The following is a 14065-nucleotide window of genomic DNA, read 5'->3' as shown; positions in this document are numbered from 1 at the left end:
ATGCACCGGTGAAGGTAATAGTTGCGCGTATAGCGCTGTAATTTTTAACATTTGTGTTTGGAGAGGATCTGCCTTGAGCAAAACGCAACTTTTATGTTTACTTTTATTCCCTAGACATGTTTCTCTGGAGTTTCAGCATCGTCAGCGTTTTTTTTTTTTTAATATCATCCGTAAAACAGAAAAATGCTTCTTACTACTTGCGCACAAATAAATTTGAGTTTTTTTAGACATTATTTACATATTTGCAAAACAGACAAAATTTTGTATATGTACCATATATACCATGAAATCCTGTGGATTTCCTTGATTCTATGTTATTTAATGCAGTCGTTTTGTTTCACAGTTTGCCATCTGCAACCATGTAGAATTAACGTAGACACAGTTGCTTGCTTCGAAAATTTACGACTGGGCATTTTATGGTTATGGCTACATTTAACTAATTGGGAGACTGTGTGTGTGTGTGTGTGTGTTTGGAAGGGGGTTGGGGTGTTTATGGGCTGGGGCTGACTGGTAGCTCTTTGAGGGCAGCGAACAGAGTCCATTGCAGAGAACTGTGTACTTATTTATTACTTGTTTTCCTTCAATTATGGCTTTCTGTATTTGATAGTTTTCTGCAGTTATTAGTTTTTGTGGGGGGCTGTTGCTGCATTTGAGAATTTTCAGTTCAATGTTGATATTTGTTGGGCAGTGCTCCATATCCGTAAGGTGTTCAGTAAATTCAGAGTGACAGCTGTTACTTTTTAATGCCCTTCTGTGTTCTGTGTATTTCGTATTAAAGTTTCTGCTTGTCTGTCCTATATAAATTGATTTCCGGTCTTGACATGTCAGTTGGTAGACACCAAATGTGTTGTGTTTGTCTGCGCTTGTGTTGGTTACTCATAGTTTTTTCTTATTGAGTTGTCTGTCCTGTAGGCTATTTTTAGACCATGCTTTTTTGAACATGTTGCCTATTCTATGGGTCGCTTTGTTGTTGTAAGAGAGAGTGTACCATTTGCTTGTTGTTATGGGCGTTTCTCGTTCATGTGTGTCTGTGTTTGCAAGTCGGTGTCAGGTTGTTTGTTTTTGTGTGCTAGGTGTATCCTTTATTTTTGTTTTAATTTTGTGATTCAGTTTCTGTATAATGCTTGTATCGTATCCATTCTCTATAGCCATTTGCTTGATTGTTTGTAATTCATTTTTGTAGTTGTCTCCACTGAGTGAAGTATTGTTCAGTCTGTGCAGAAAATAACGGAAATTGGCTAGTTTTTGCGAATTCAGATTATTACTGTGTCTGTGTTTAGCTGTGCTGATGGTGGTGACTTTTGTGAATATGTAGAACTGGTGTTGGTTGTTGTCTCTGTATATTGTGAGGGCAAGGAAGTTCAGCGTTTTGTAATATTCCGTTTCTATGATAAATTTTTTTTTGGGGTGAACTTTGTTTATATTATTGGGGAGTTGTTGGATGTGACTGGGTGTTTCATCTAGAAGACACATGATTTCTTGTACTTAACGATACCAATATACTACCTGTAATGTTTGGGTCTTACTATTGTTTCAAATATTTTGTTTTCATTGTGATTGGGGAAGATGTTGGCTAAGAGACCCCTGACTGGTGATCCCATAGGAAGTCCACCCTGTTGTGAATGGAACTGGTTGTCAAATCAGAAACAGTTTTACTCTATGATTAGTTTTAGAATGCTTGCTATTACCTTTATATAGGGTTTGAGAACGAATTTTGTTATTCTAATTGTCGTCTGATGATTTTGATGGTTTCGGTGGTTGGGATATTCATGTCCATTGATGTGATGTCGAATGATGTGAGTACTACTGATGTAGGTACGTCGATGTTTTTGATTTTTTGTTTCAGTTCTTTGGTGTGGCATACGCTTCTTTTGTTTGTGTATGCATAATGTTTCTGTAGTATGTGTATATTCCTCTGGCTTGGATATATGTGGGTGCACTTCTGAAATTTATCTCTGGGTGTATCGGAGTGTCCTTATTGTGGAGCATTAGTAGGCTTTTCAGTTAAGGTGTCTTGGGGTTCTTTTGTTTTGTGAATATGTGTGATATCATTTTTAGAAATTTCTGTGTATTTTTCTGGTATATTTTTGTTGGTCACTGGTTAGCTTTGTTATATAGTTATCTTCTAGCAATTTTGATGTTTTGCTTTTGTATTCCTCCTGTTTCCTTACTATCTTGGTGTTGCCCTTGTCTGATCTCATGATGAGAAGCCCATTGTTTTTAAGTTTGTTTATTATTTCCTTGGAAGTTTTTTCTTCTTCAGTTTTGTTCCTGTCAATATGTTGTTTTTGTTTTCCTTTATTATGCATCTTATTTGTTTGCAACTAACTCTCTTGTCAGAACTGCTGTGAAGTTTGATTTATTGTTTCTTTCTTGTTGTTTTATTATGCACTCAATTTCCATGATAAAATTCTCTACTGCTTTGTGTGTAATGTGGGTGTTGGTGTTGTATTTAGGTACTTTTTCAAGCAGTGTTATTTCTTGGTTACTTATTTGTATATCAGTAAGGTTGACCAGACGTTGGTAGAATGTGTGGTTTGTTTGCCTTCTATTTTTATGGATCATGATTTTGTTTTATTTCAAAAGTGTGACTAGTTGTTGTTGTCGTTTCTCTCATTTTATTTTTATTAGTGTTTCTGTGTTTAGTTTGACTGTATTCAGCGTCATTTCATATTTCAGAGATTTTAATGTGATTTCCTAGTTCCATATGAATTTTGAAGTCTGACATTGAGTTCCTGCTTCTTTGTATGGACGTATCTAAATTTTTGTTGCAACCAACAAAAGTCGGCTTTCTGCTTGGCATGTTGGGATGCAGGTGACATACTGTTTAAACTGACATATATATAGTTAGGTATTAAATTATGTGAAAGACATATTCTGTTGAATTTTACGTTTAAAATAGTTTGATGTAATTTTACTCTGATATTCCAGAATTTGTTGTAGACCTTGCTTGAAAATGCCTGGCAGGGCGTTGAATAAGCATCTTGAGGATGGAGCTCTTCTGTCCGTGCTTGATTACAATAGATTTGTTTTTGGAGAGGGTCTGCCTTGAGCAAAACACAATTTTGATCTTTCTTTTTCTTTCTCAGACATGTTTCACTGAAGTTTCAGCGTAATCAGTGGGTTTTTTATACTGTCTATAAAACAGGAAAAATTCTTGTTACTACTTGTGCACATATAAATTTGAGTTTTAAAGACAGTATTTCCATATTTGAAAACACACACATACACACGCACGCACACACACACACACACACACACACACACACACACACACACACACACACACACACAATCTTCCACATGGTGTTAGTTAATGGCAGGTATGACCATAACATGACCAGTCGTAAATTTTCGAAGTAAATAACTGTTTTACATTAAGTTATAGGTGGCTGTAGATGACAAACTGGGAAACAAAACAACTGCATCAAATAATATATAAAACAGGAAATCCACAGCATGTGGGAACAGGTATATATTGAAACGTCCCCTTTTGAAGAATTATACATGACTGTGCTTAAACTGACACACAATATTTTGTTAGCGCAACGCAATCTGACTTTCAAAATTCCCTACAAAAGAATGGCCCTGACTAACATTAAACTATACCTTTCACAAATCACTTACCTCACAAAAATCTTCACTGCTCAAGCTACTGCAATACAGCGAGCGCCACTACTGCCAGCTAAATAAAAGATTCAAACTATGAAAGGCACTAACTACTGATAGGGATAGTTAGCAAATGAAAGATATTAATAGAGAACAAACAATGTATTTACCTTGATATCATCATGTATAAATATAGCAGTTCATGACAAATTTCAAAACTCCGCCATCTCTCTCCTCACATCCACCACTGCTGGCGGCTCACCTCCAACTGCGCAACGCTACGCGCTGTTCACAGCCAGCTGCCTAACACTACACTGGCGAGTATTACAACAATGCAATGCAGCCACAGACTGCACACAGCACAGCCAGTGATTTTCATATTGAGCGCTACGTAACGTTGCCAATAAGAAAACATAAACAGCCTACTTACATAGCCCCCATGCTCCCCACAAAAAATTTTTACAAATGGTGTTGGGCACTGGCCAATACAGATTTGTTAAAATTTTTTTCACAATTACAATAACAAAGAAATCAAAGGCACACAATTATTGATACAATGTTGGTCAAAAGCTAAAATTTTCTCACAGTCCATAAAGACAGTCCTGATCGTTCATCACGGTAAAATAGTAGTGTTTTTCTCAAAGTCTGAGCCGTAGAAGAAAATGCACACGGAAGTAGTGGATTTCCATGCAGTCTTGAAGAAGTAGCGTTGTCCTTCCAACGGAAAGACAGTGCTGACTCTTGACATGCTGACAGATAATGGGCCACAACAGAGCAAACCCACAGCGGAGTCAGTCGAAGTTTTGAAGAATATTGGTGGGTAGGTCATCACAGAGCAGACCCACTGGAGTCCTGGTAGAGATTGTGGTATTCGTGGGCCACCAGAGGTGCAGACCCACTGCAGTCCTTGTAGAAATAATGGTATTGGTGGGCCATCAAAGATGCAGACCTACTGTAGTCCTTGTAGAAATAATGGTATTGATGGATCATCAAAGATGTAGACCCACTGTAGTCCTTGAAGAGACAGCCAGCAGCCATCTGTTGCGACTGTGCAGGTGCACAATCACCATCAAAGAGTCTTGCGGAGAATATAGCAAGTCCATAAACCACCACTTGTGCACTCACAAAGTTTTTGAAATTGTCCTTAGAACCAGCAATGCTGTTATCCAGTCCCTTGCTGAATCATTAACACACGTGCAAACACTATCAGTCCCTACTTCTCACATATTGTCCATATACTATGACCAACAGAAACGTGTGCAGTGAAATGTAACTTACATGTTAATAATATCATGAACTGGTGACAATTACAATTTTATAACATAAGAATACAATAACAAAGGTACAAAATACATCATTAAAAACATAACTATACAGATAACATTTGTAGTACAGGCTTTACAAAAGAATCGAACTAACATATACATCAGTGGAATTATGACATGAGTACATACATAAAAGATCACAATAACTTTTGAAACATCAACTTCACACATGAGCATTAAACAGAACGGAATTAATAATGTCTAACATCTTTACAAAGTAAATAACATATTATTAATGCAAATTATATTTGAGGATAACAGTATTCCTCATCATAGTTCATGTAGCTGAGTATGAGAAAAATTCTACAACATAAGTCTGATGAGGTAAACATATAAAGACAGGAAGAACATATATACACAAGGGTACCCAAACACATAGTGGGATAACACAAAAGGAAAGGATAGGGTTTGTTTCATTGCAGTATTTTGCAAACAAAACTTTCTTTGCTTCTTGGAGATCTCCCTTCATTCATCATTATTCCCAAAAGTCCTATCTAAGCCTGCCTTCTGTATTTTGTTCACATCCTCTGTCAAAAATAGTTTTTCTCTCTGCTTTCTGTATTCTTTTTATTTTGCCAGACCATTTTCTGATAGCTTCTCAATGCATTTCTTATAAATTTATAATAGTTAGTTTCTTATATAGTCTCCTCTTAAGCTAACTTAAATCTACTGAGCTCAGATACTAAACTAAGGGACGAGGCAATGCAGCAGCACATAACAAATTAACACAAACAGCAATGCAAAAAAAATGGAAAATTGCAAAGCAAGCTACAGTAAATATAAATTACCAAGCAATGCAACATTACAACTAATATGAGCCAATGTACAGTAACAAGAAAAATAAGTCAGTAGTAAAACTAGCTTAACAGAGTAACACAATTTAAAATTCAGTAGCACTATGCCTGGCAAACAGCAGCAGCAAATATAAAAATATAAAAAATATAAAACTTATATCTATACATGACAAAGCTCAAGCAGAAAAGATATTACAGTAAAAACAGCAATGCAGATAAGGGAAGTGTATATTCACATCTTAATGTCTATGTAAATTAAAGTGGTGCACCACAACAACTTATTATAAAAAAAATATTACCATGAACTTGAAAAGAAAATTATGTGTCCAGTTACTGTTACTAGTCCCTTCTTATTGTTCTTTCCTTTCCAAGTGCTCCTTTTTTTAAAGAATGTGGATTACAAAATTATCATTTAATAGATCTGTTGACAGAAAGTGTTCACATTAGCAAATGCATTTTATTTTATAAAAGCAATGCTGCAACACAGCTGGAAACCAGATATCAAGTGAAATAAGCAACTACGAAAAGCAAAGCATAAAAATATCATTCAATAGTCATGTGGCATTTCGTAAGTCAGTAGCTCTCAACTCTCATAGAAAGACACTTGTCATAATCAGGTGTGCAGATGTACGAATATTTCCCATCAATTCATAAGCATTGCAGTAATTAGCACAAAGTACGAGTAATCATATTTTTTCAGGTAATGAGCGTGTAATATTTGCGATGCTTTCTACAAAGGAATGTCAATAGCAAGGTTAATGGAAGTAATGAGGGTGTCGCATTTGCAATATTTTCCCTAAAGGAATGTCAATGGCGAGGATAAAGGCCTGCCTTTTTTCTTTTTTTTTTTCTACCTGTGCTTCCGGAAAGGCACACCCTAATGGCTTGTTCTCCAGGTGTTTGACACAGCTGCGTGCAGGTGGTCACTTAACTTTCTTACGGAAATATTTACGACACCAGTTTCCGCTACAGTGGCAGTCTCACATAAAAATATTTCACAGGTCAAGAATTAGCGTTGCAAATCTGTAGAAAGAAAATCCTATGAATATAACGTTGTCTAAAAAATTTTCGCCGGCATTGTGATACATTCACGCATTTACACACATTTCATAACTCTTAAAGTACGATTCTTGGTTTCCAACATCCTTCTTATTCCTCATATACGGTAGCCTCATCTTATTGATCATAAACATATCTCAACAGCGTAGTACACATCGTCGTCGTAATAATAACATCATAACACCTCAGTCAAATCTCAAAAACGTCGTAGCTTTCTGTAATAATTTCAAAACCTAAAAAACATTCTCTGCTCATTTCAATAGTGTCATCTACCTCAAACGTACTTTAAAATCATGCTCCCTTACCAAATACATCATTCAAAGCTCTCATAGTATCACAATGATTCCGAAAAAATATGAACAGTTTACAAAGTACAGACAAAATACAGTTTCATAAGTGTGAAGTTACCCAACTGTGTATTGCGTAAACATGTGACACTGATGTAGTAAAAAAATGTTTATCTCTCAGTTAAATGATCAGATAGCTGTGTAATTTGTGTGTTAGAGAAATATGGTACCGAAGTGTAAGGTTGTATAAGCAAATACCATATTAGCTAGGGCTCTTTGTGCTTGCCAAACACATGGTACACAAAGTAAGCGTGTACCCCCCTGAGGATTATTGTAATTATACCCTCAGGTGTTACAGATTACAGCAATGGAATGAAATGTATCACGGAAAACTTTCTTTGTAATTCAAAAATCTTTAAAAATAAATGTTTTAACTACAAAATTAATCACTCAAATACGTGTACTGTAGCGCTAAATGTGCGTCTTGTTGCAACATAATCTGTGTGGAAGTGTCGTAGTTATCGTCCTCTGAAAGCTAAGTTCTGCAGAAGTCAATGTACTTACCTCATAATACACAAAAGTGAAATGCTTTGCGTATAAATGTCTTAGTTATTACGCTTATTGCCGTGATGAGGAAAGTACTGTGCTGTAACGTATTGTTGTGCTACGGAAAAGGCAGTCTCATTGTAGCTATACCACAAAAGTTACTAATAAAACATGTTTTGATTTCCAGAAGAATTCAGAAAAACTGTGCAGATATAAAACAGAAACACCGCAAAAGCAACATTGTATATTGTCACTCATTAGTAGCGTCGTGATAAAATCGTTTAGCTGTCACATAAACTAACCACTGTGTCATCTGGTATCTCACAGAAAGTACTTTAAATCCAGAATGTATTTTCAAGTAAACCAAAATGTTGCATTAAAATCTCATTAGCAGTACCAGATATAATGTTATTTTTCTCGGAGCCAGCCGGCGCACGTGTATGCCTGCGGTGCGAGTCATTGTCTGTCTCTTTGTTGCCGCGCGTCGTTACTGGGATTAGGAGGCCTAACTTCCACAAATTCGCCTTGCCGAGAGGGCCCAGCTCTGTTTAAAGCTCGCCAGTTCTGATGGAATTCAGGTCTGTCGTTTTGTCGGTAGTTTACACAGTTTCTTTCGTGTCGGTCACGTGGTGGAGAATTTCTCCCTGAATCGTAACTGCGCGCTGAACTGTTGCGTCTGAAATTATTCTGTCTCCCTTGATAATAATAGTTCTGATTACCATATTGTCTGTTTCTATGGTTATCTCTGTCATATTCATTACTACGGAAATGCGATCTTTCTCTGTAACTATTACTCTGCCAATGGTTGTCATATGGGTGGTGTCTGTTTTGGTCACGATTTGCGTTGTAAGAATGGGCTTGTCGTGTCCAGCTATTGCTTCTGTCGTCACAGAATTGTGACGCATGTGACCTGTAGTGATTGTTTTCCTGTTTTCGCATCCCGTGACTGTCTGTGTCAATTTCTAATTCCTGTAAGAGTCCTTGAAAAGCTTCAATGTCGTCTTTGCAACGTCCTGCTAAAATAATATGTCGTAAATGTTCAGGCAATTTCATTAAGCAAATGCGGATGAGTTCTGAAGGGCTGTATGGGTTTGAAAGATATTTATTCTTATGCAACATGTCTTCAAAATATTTGACAAGACTGGAAAATTCAGATTGTTCGAAACGTTTCATCATTATGATGCTATGTTTTACTCGGTCTTGTGTGGCTTGAGACCAATATGCTGAGAGGAAGGCATGGTAAAACTCTCCTTCACTGTGGCAATCGTGAATTACCGATCGCATTCTTACAGCTGGTTCATTCTCCAAGTAGCCACACATAAATTCTAATCTGTGCTCTAATGACCAGTTGGGAGGAAAACAATGAGAGAATTGATGGAGCCATGCTTGTGGATGAATGTCGTTGCCAGAATTCTTAAATGTTTTGAATTTACGTGTAGTAATGTACAGCTTATAGTCAAAATCATCATGTCAGCGAGTCGCATATCGGTCATTGTTAGGTCGTGTCGGCCGTTCCATCTCAAAATTCGGTGCACATTGCCAATTTCTTTCATAACTTCCGAAATGCCCTGTGTTATTATTTTCCGGCTTTTCCGTATTTCTAAGTCCCTCTTCCCGTGTTGGAGCGCGGGTGTCCTCTGAAATACGTAATTCTTGTATTACCTGCGTCAACTGATCTTGTACTTCCCGGATTTCTCTTTTGTACTGTGTATTGATTTGATTTTGATTTTGTTTGAATTTTCTAATTTGTTCATACTCTTCTGTGTCAGTGAAGGCTACGGGTCTTGTGTCATTCAGATCATCATCTACCTTTGTAGATAAGTTAGTGACCTGATCCGAAAGTTCGGCTACTTTCTCCGATAGTGTACTTATTTCCTCCATGTGTCTTTCTGAACCAATTTTCAGGGTATCTACTGCATCTTTTAAGTTTTCCTGAGTTCTTGCAAGTTGCGTAACCGAATCGGTAGATGCAACTGAGTCAATTTTAGCTTGCAAGGTCTCATGATTTTCATGAACAATAGTTTGCAGTTCTTTTATGGCTGCTTCGTGATTATGTAATACATTTTCATGACGCGAAAAAATAGGTTGGAAATGCTCACAAATTTGTGTTTTTACGTCATTACAGACCTTTTGACATTTCGATTCGATGTTATGTAACTCAGTGGTTAAATCTTCACGTGTTTGTTCAAGTGTAGTGTCTAACTTTTTGAGATTTTGTTCCACTGTGTCTAACTGTTGCTGTGTTTGTCTCTGGTGTTGTTCCATTGTGTCTAACTTTTCAAGCTTTTGTCCCATTTGTTGCATTAATTGTAATAACAATGCACTGGTGTCTGAAACATGTTCCTCAGTGCTTTTCGGCAGTGAAGTTGCACCGGCAACATTCACATTTTGACAAGCAGAAAATGTTTCTTGACTCATTTGAGAAAACGGTGAGAACCCAAAACCTGAGTCTACAGTATTTGCAAAATTGTGTCCTGTCATTCCTGATTCCTGAGGCAAGCTGTTGCCGACCGATCGATCGATAATGCGTCCCTCTTCACTAATTGTTTCACTGTCCACGCCATTGTTTGCCGCCCGCTCCATTTCCCTATGAACAGTTACCAAATTACTACTTTGAATGTCTGTTAATTTATTACTCTGCGGCGCTATCACACTGCTTTCGTCTTCACTGTCATTTCTCAGTTTACTTTGGAGCCTAGTATTACGTTTTTCACACGCCATTATTGTCACAATATTTCACACGACAACACAGAAAAGCACAATTTGAAGAGCAAAAATAAGAGAACACATTAACATAGCACTGAAAATAATATTTAGTTAATTGCAAGCGCAGCTGCGAAAAACTTGCTGCAAATCTACATGCATGCCACAACTGTTTTACTGTACAACAATGAAAAACTACAACTACAAAGGAAATTCTCTCTATAATTACGCACTAGCAATAAACAAAATCTACACTAAATACACAAACTTCAAGAAAAAATCAGAAGATTCCAGTGAGGTATCCTAGGCTAAGGGTCGACATATGAAACGTCCCCTTTAAACAATTATACATGACTGTGCTTAAACTGACACACAATATTTTGTTAGCGCAACGCAATCTGACTTTCAAAATTCCCTACAAAAGAATGGCCCTGACTAACATTAAACTATACCTTTCACAAATCACTTACCTCACAAAAATCTTCGCTGCTCAAGCTACTGCAATACAGCAAGCGCCACTACTGCCAGCTAAATAAAAGATTCAAACTATGGAAGGCACTAACTACTGATAGGGATAGTTAGCAAATGAAAGATATTAATAGAGAACAAACAATGTATTTACCTTGATATCATCATGTATAAATATAGCAGTTCATGACAAATTTCAAAACTCCGCCATCTCTCTCCTCACATCCACCACTGCTGGCGGCTCACCTCCAACTGCGCAACGCTACGCGCTGTTCACAGCCAGCTGCCTAACACTACACTGGCGAGTATTACAACAATGCAAAGCAGCCACAGACTGCACACAGCACAGCCAGTGATTTTCATATTGAGCGCTACGTAACGTTGCCAATAAGAAAACATAAACAGCCTACTTACAATATACAAAATTTTGTCTGTTTTTCAAATATGTAAATACTGTCTTAAAAACTCAAATTTATATGTGTACAAGTAGTAAAAAGTTCTTTTGCTGTTTTACAGCAGATATGAAAAAACCACTGACGATGCTGTAATTTCAGCGAAACATGTCTGGGGAATAAAAATAAAAATTTAGTTTTGCTCAAGACGGGCCCTCTCCAAAAATAGATCTATCTGTAAGTAAACACGGACAGAAGAGTTTCAGCCTCAAGATGATCTGTTGTTAAAGTGATTATCTGAGAAGAGAGAGGGTACTTTGTAACAACTTACTAATGTATGCCATTCCGCATTCGAGCGAGAGTTCCAGTATTTCGCAAGTAGACCTTGTAAGATATGTAGCTTAAACTTCAGCTGGGCGCGGGTGATCAGACTGACACACGTAGAAATGTTCTGTTAATCATTTGCCAGAAATCGACAACACTGCTAGTAGTAGCTTCCCCCTCCGAATGCTTTCTTCTTCAATATGGGGGCGACTGCTGACTGCTCAATTTGATACATTGAACCCGTTGTTGTTTCATTTCATCGGAACATTTATTGGATAATCAACACAACTTTGCAAGCAGTACAAAGGTACTTTAGAATGCAAAATGCTGTAATTATCTTTTTGGATTGCTTAAACACATTTCAAGCTGCCTAAGCAGGAAGCATTGCAATGATGCATTACGTCTGATTGCGTTAATACGTAGGAATTTAATTAGTTTAGGTGAGATATACTTAATCATTGGAGGCTGCAGTCAGAAGTATAGCCTCCTCTTTATGAAAAGGTTGAAATGTGATGTTGGGCAACGGGTTTACCAGTATTGGCTTCATAGAAGAGTTAGGAAGGAAAAAAAATCTTCCTTTTGTTGGGATGATGAAGAAAGACAAGCATGAGATTGCTCTGGCGTTCACCACCAGTAAAGTAAGGTCTGCCCATAGTTCACTTTTTGGGTTCAAGAAAAGCTGTTCCATAGGTTCCCACGTTCCTAAAAAGGAAAATGTTTACGCTTTGCAACAAGCTTGCATGTGAACAATTTAACAGATGCTAACAGTGACACAAGAGATAAACAGAAGCCATCCAATGTAGTATTTTGTAATGGGACCAAACTGGAGACGACACTTCAGGTATGTTAGCCTCTTCATACAAGATTACAAAAATGGGCGCCGTTCGTCCACGGATGTATCTGTTACATTGATCAATATGGGTGACATCAACAGCGAAGTTATTAATTTTTCAACAGTTAAAATTTTATCAGAAGAAAAGGATTCCTGAGCAACCATCTCATGCGTAGGGTGTGTCTCATTAGATCCGAAGAAGTTATTTCAGGAATTCATATGAAACTTCAGAAGAGCGTAATATGTTATATATCAACATGCGAAGAAGAAGGAGGCAACGACTTCAAAAATGATGTACATGCGACTAGTGTCAAAATAAAATGGTGTAATACCTATAGAGTAACGAAAAGGCACAAAAAGTTCAGTTGTTATAGTGTAAAAACCCTACCTGATACAAATTCTAACTTTTTGCTCGGACTGTGATAAAATTTCCCACTTGTTATCACAGCACACCAGTGATGATTAAACAACTGAATGATTCAAGACATAAAGGAATTAAAGACATAAGCTGTCAGTAGTATTGATTTATATGAATGGACCAAGTTGAAAATCTATATGAAGACAGTAACTCGTTCTCGAAAGAACAGTTACTGTTGAAGACCGTGCAGCTTTTCCCTGGAATAAATGATGACTACCTAACAACCTCAGCTGCCGACAGGTGTTGTTGATATACCTCGATGTGGACAGCTGAAAATGTGTACCCCGACCGAGACTCGAACCCGGTGGGCAAATGTCCATAAGGTACAATACATATGTAGAATTGTGGACAGTTGGGAATGTGAGTCTCACGGGAAGCGTGCAAGGGATAAGTCCTTGCAGTCGCGCTATTCATCTGTGTCCTCGGTGGCTCAGATGGATAGAGCGTCTGCCATGTAAGCAGGAGATCCCGGGTTCGAGTCCCGGTCGGGGTACACATTTTCAGCTGTCCACATCGAGGTATATCAACAACACCTGTCGGCAGCTGAGGTTGTTAGGTAGTCATCATTTGAAAATCTATGCCGGACTGGTGGGATTCGATACTGCGTCACCTGCTTACTGGGCAGATTCACTGATCATTACGCCATTCAGGCAAAGTGGTCACCACTTCCACACAAACTACCCGAGCATGCCTTCCGTCGGAATCAAATGCTCAACATACAGAACGCCTCTTTACTCATTAGCCTCGTTACTCGTGGCATCTCGCCGATTCCCGGAAGAGATTGAGCTTGGTGTGCATCTGCACTGAAGGGATCATTGGCCGTCATCGCCTAAACCATATGTATATGTAGTGTCTGTTTCTTTCCGACACACACACACACACACACACACACACACACACACACACACACATATATATATATATATATATATATATATATATATATATATATATATATATCTGAATGATTATTATTCCTGTTGGTGTTGTGTTCTTATGACATGACTGTATTTCTGTAAAGATATACGCCATTTGTGATGAGTTTAAATAGTGAATTAAAAAGAAAATAGCAAGTGAATAGGCGATATGATCAGTTTGATACTCGACGACCGATTTCTTTGCGGGGATTACCTTGTCCGAGTCCAACGGAAGGTTAATCTCCACAGTCGTAATATAGCACCGGAGAGCATATTTATTTGTATGAACAACGTAATTCGGTTGCTGTGTCAACAATTCAGGAACATACGAGGGCAAGTGGCATTGTTCCAGCATGACCTCTGTTACAGTTCTCATGTGTGAACTTTCTCG

At 37.7% G+C, this 14065-nt stretch overlaps 1 non-coding gene across 1 annotated transcript; it reads left to right on the top strand.

Annotated features, from left to right (window-relative positions):
- Positions 1 to 13176: 13176 nt before the first annotated feature.
- Positions 13177 to 13250, top strand: Trnat-ugu (transfer RNA threonine (anticodon UGU)). Its single transcript has one exon. It is a non-coding gene; the product is annotated as a tRNA-Thr (tRNA).
- Positions 13251 to 14065: the final 815 nt, after the last annotated feature.

The sequence above is a fragment of the Schistocerca serialis genome, chromosome 6, assembly GCF_023864345.2.
Source record: "Schistocerca serialis cubense isolate TAMUIC-IGC-003099 chromosome 6, iqSchSeri2.2, whole genome shotgun sequence".
NCBI classification, from domain to species: domain Eukaryota; kingdom Metazoa; phylum Arthropoda; class Insecta; order Orthoptera; family Acrididae; genus Schistocerca; species Schistocerca serialis.
This window is presented reverse-complemented; position numbering and strand designations above follow the sequence as displayed.